The sequence below is a fragment of the Rhinoderma darwinii genome, chromosome 4 (genome assembly GCF_050947455.1).
Source record: "Rhinoderma darwinii isolate aRhiDar2 chromosome 4, aRhiDar2.hap1, whole genome shotgun sequence".
NCBI lineage: Eukaryota > Metazoa > Chordata > Amphibia > Anura > Rhinodermatidae > Rhinoderma > Rhinoderma darwinii.
Window position 1 is genome coordinate 253,564,352 of NC_134690.1, and position 4,501 is coordinate 253,568,852.

Sequence of the window (4,501 nt, forward strand, 5' to 3'; positions counted from 1 at the left end):
CCTGCAGTTGCACGAGCAAGGCCACCTCGGCAACTCCTACCGAAAGCCGTGAACGAGGAAGTACAAACGGGAGCTGCTCCCGTTCCAAGCCGAGAAGGACTTCCATGGTGTGACCGGTAGGTAGTGGCACCTCCTGCCGTCCTCCTGGAAGTCCCCGTCGGCCTGGCTCACGGCTCGGTCCCGCTGTGTGTTTTACCTTCATAATAAAAAACACTTTTTTTTTTATGGTATTTTCTGAAGTCCCAAGCCGACCTGCAGTTGCAGGAGCTCGGCCACCTCGGCAACTCCTACCGAAAGCCGTGAACGAGGAAGTACAAACGGGAGCTGCTCCCGTTCCAAGCCGAGAAGGACTTCCATGGTGTGACCGGTAGGTAGTGGCACCTCCTGCCGTCCTCCTGGAAGTCCCCGTCGGCCTGGCTCACGGCTCGGTCCCGCTGTGTGTTTTACCTTCATAATAAAAAACACTTTTTTTTTTATGGTATTTTCTGAAGTCCCAAGCCGACCTGCAGTTGCAGGAGCTCGGCCACCTCGGCAACTCCTACCGAAAGCCGTGAACGAGGAAGTACAAACGGGAGCTGCTCCCGTTCCAAGCCGAGAAGGACTTCCATGGTGTGACCGGTAGGTAGTGGCACCTCCTGCCGTCCTCCTGGAAGTCCCCGTCGGCCTCGCTCGCAGGTCTGTCTTCATTGACGTTTTGGAGAAAAAACCCTATGAGGTTTTTATTTTGGGCCTCAGCCGGGCAGCAGTTCCATGAGCCCGGGTACTTTGGCACCTTACCCCGGTGTATTTGAGGTGGTGACACTTTTAGGGGTGTGAATATCTCCTTCACCTGAAATCCTGTGAGAGGGCATCTAGGTTTTGAGTTCCAAGTCCGAACGGTTCTTCCTAGCGGGAAGTCCTAACCGTTCCTGGCCGAGAGTGACTTCCAGGGTTTGAGCAATAGGTACCGGCCCGCCCTCTCACGGTGCCTCCTGGAAGTCCCCGTCGGCCTCGTTCGCTGGTCGGTCCGCTGCACCTTAACTTCCATGAAAGAACTTTGGTGCATTCTTTCTGGAGTCCCAGGCCGACCAGCAGTTGCAGGAGCTCGGCCAGCTCTGTGACTCCAACCGAGTACCATGAAGGAGGACGTGCTGCACGTTCTTGCGGGAGCTGCACCTGGTCCAACCCGAGAAGGACTTCCATGGTGTGACCGGTATGTAGTGGCACGTCATGCTGGCCTCCTGGAAGTTCCCGTCGGCCTTGCTCGCTGGTCGGTCCGCTGCACCTGAACTTCCACGAAAGAACTTTGATGCATTCTTTCTGGAGTCCCAGGCCGACCAGCAGTTGCAGGAGCTCGGCCACCTTGGCGACTCCAACCGAACACCTTGAAGGAGGACGTGCTGCACGTTCTAGCGGGAGCTGCACCTGGTCCAACCCGAGAATGACTTCCATGGTGTGACCGGTATGTAGTGGCACGTCATGCCGGCCCCCTGGAAGTCCCCGTCGGCCTCGCTGGCAGGTCTGTCTTCATTGACGTTTTGGAGGAAAAACCCTATGAGGTTTTTATTTTGGGCCTCAGCCGGGCAGCAGTTCCAGGAGCCCGGGTACTTTGGCACCTTACCCCGGTGTATTTGAGGTGGTGACACTTTTAGGGGTGTGAATATCTCCTTCACCTGAAATCCTGTGAGAGGGCATTTAGGTTTTGAGTTCCAAGTCCCAACGGTTCTTCCTAGCGGGAAGTCCTAACCGTTCGTGGCCGAGAGTGACTTCCAGGGTGTGAGCGATAGGCACCGGCCCTCTCATGGTGTCTCCTGGAAGTCCCCGTCGGCCTCGTTGGCTGGTCGGTCCGCTGCACCTGAACTTCCACGAAAGAACTTTGGTGCATTCTTTCTGGAGTCCCAGGCCGACCAGCAGTTGTAGGAGCTCGGCCACGTTGGCGACTCCAATCGAGAGTACCGTGAAGGAGGACGTGCTGCACGTTCTAGCGGGAGCTGCACCTGGTCCAACCCGAGAATGACTTCCATGGTGTGGCCGGTATGTAGTGGCACGCCATGCCGGCCTCCTGGAAGTCCCCGTCGGCCTAGCTCGCAGGTCTGTCTTCATTGACGTTTTGGAGGAAAAACCCTATGAGGTTTTTATTTTGGGCTTCAGCCGGGCAGCAGTTCCAGGAGCCCGGGTAAGTTGGCACCTTACCCCGGTGTATTTGAGGTGGTGACACTTTTAGGGGAGCGAATATCTCCTTCACCTGAAAACCTGTGAGAGGGCATTTCTGCTCCGCGTTCCAAGTCCCAACGGTTCTTCCTAGCGGGAAGTCCTAACCCTTCGTGGCCGAGAAGGACTTCCATGGTGTGACTGGTATGTAGTGGCACGTCATGCCGGCCTCCTGGAAGTCCCCGTCGGCCTCGTTGGCTGGTCGGTCCGCTGCACCTGAACTTCCACGAAAGAACTTTGGTGCATTCTTTCTGGAGTCCCAGGCCGACCAGCAGTTGTAGGAGCTCGGCCACGTTGGCGACTCCAATCGAGAGTACCGTGAAGGAGGACGTGCTGCACGTTCTAGCGGGAGCTGCACCTGGTCCAACCCGAGAATGACTTCCATGGTGTGGCCGGTATGTAGTGGCACGCCATGCCGGCCTCCTGGAAGTCCCCGTCGGCCTAGCTCGCAGGTCTGTCTTCATTGACGTTTTGGAGGAAAAACCCTATGAGGTTATTATTTTGGGCTTCAGCCGGGCAGCAGTTCCAGGAGCCCGGGTAAGTTGGCACCTTACCCCGGTGTATTTGAGGTGGTGACACTTTTAGGGGTGCGAATATCTCCTTCACCTGAAATCCTGTGAGAGGGCATTTAGGTTTTGAGTTCCAAGTCCCAACGGTTCTTCCTAGCGGGAAGTCCTAACCGTTCGTGGCCGAGAGTGACTTCCAGGGTGTGAGCGATAGGCACCGGCCCTCTCATGGTGTCTCCTGGAAGTCCCCGTTGGCCTCATTGGCTGGTCGGTCCGCTGCACCTGAACTTCCACGAAAGAACTTTGGTACATTCTTTCTGGAGTCCCAGGCCGACCAGCAGTTGTAGGAGCTCGGCCACGTTGGCGACTCCAATCGAGAGTACCGTGAAGGAGGACGTGCTGCACGTTCTAGCGGGAGCTGCACCTGGTCCAACCCGAGAATGACTTCCATGGTGTGGCCGGTATGTAGTGGCACGCCATGCCGGCCTCCTGGAAGTCCCCGTCGGCCTAGCTTGCAGGTCTGTCTTCATTGACGTTTTGGAGGAAAAACCCTATGAGGTTATTATTTTGGGCTTCAGCCGGGCAGCAGTTCCAGGAGCCCGGGTAAGTTGGCACCTTACCCCGGTGTATTTGAGGTGGTGACACTTTTAGGGGTGCGAATATCTCCTTCACCTGAAATCCTGTGAGAGGGCATTTAGGTTTTGAGTTCCAAGTCCCAACGGTTCTTCCTAGCGGGAAGTCCTAACCGTTCGTGGCCGAGAGTGACTTCCAGGGTGTGAGCGATAGGCACCGGCCCTCTCATGGTGTCTCCTGGAAGTCCCCGTTGGCCTCATTGGCTGGTCGGTCCGCTGCACCTGAACTTCCACGAAAGAACTTTGGTACATTCTTTCTGGAGTCCCAGGCCGACCAGCAGTTGTAGGAGCTCGGCCACGTTGGCGACTCCAATCGAGAGTACCGTGAAGGAGGACGTGCTGCACGTTCTAGCGGGAGCTGCACCTGGTCCAACCCGAGAAGGACTTCCATGGTGTGACCGGTATGTAGTGGCACGTCATGCCGGCCTCCTGGAAGTCCCCGTCGGCCTCGCTGGCAGGTCTGTCTTCATTGACGTTTTGGAGGAAAAACCCTATGAGGTTTTTATTTTGGGCTTCAGCCGGGCAGCAGTTCCAGGAGCCCGGGTAAGTTGGTACCTTACCCCGGTGTATTTGAGGTGGTGACACTTTTAGGGGTGCGAATATCTCCTTCACCTGAAATCCTGTGAGAGGGCATTTTGGTTTCGTGTTCCAAGTCCCTACGGTTCTTCCTAGCGGGAAGTCCTAACCGTTCGTGGCCGAGAGTGACTTCCAGGGTGTGAGCGATAGGCACCGGCCCTCTCATGGTGTCTCCTGGAAGTCCTCGTCGGCCTCGTCCACCTGTCGTTAAGCTGTGAGAGGAGCACGTGCTCCCGCGCCGTTTGAGTCTTTGGAATTTGTCCAAGACTCCTCAGATCGATCTGGCTCCCCGCGACCCGGCGGCGGAGGGACCACTCGCTCGGCAGTGCTTTGGAGCCCTGTCGGTTACGGCGAGCGCGTCTTCCTCCCACACCGTCCGGGTCTGTTTCGCCCCCGGCCACCTACGGCCGGTGTCCCAAAAAGCCCGGCGGTCCTGCTAAGGCGGGCGCCGGTACCTCTCGCTCCCGCGAGGTGCGTTTGCTCAGTGCTGCTTCTATCACTCTAAAAGGCGTCCGAGAGTGCGCTGGTGTCGCCGGAGCCCGAGGCGCGAGAGAAAGCTTTAAACGACGGGGAGGCAGTGACCGCCCCCGTATGTCC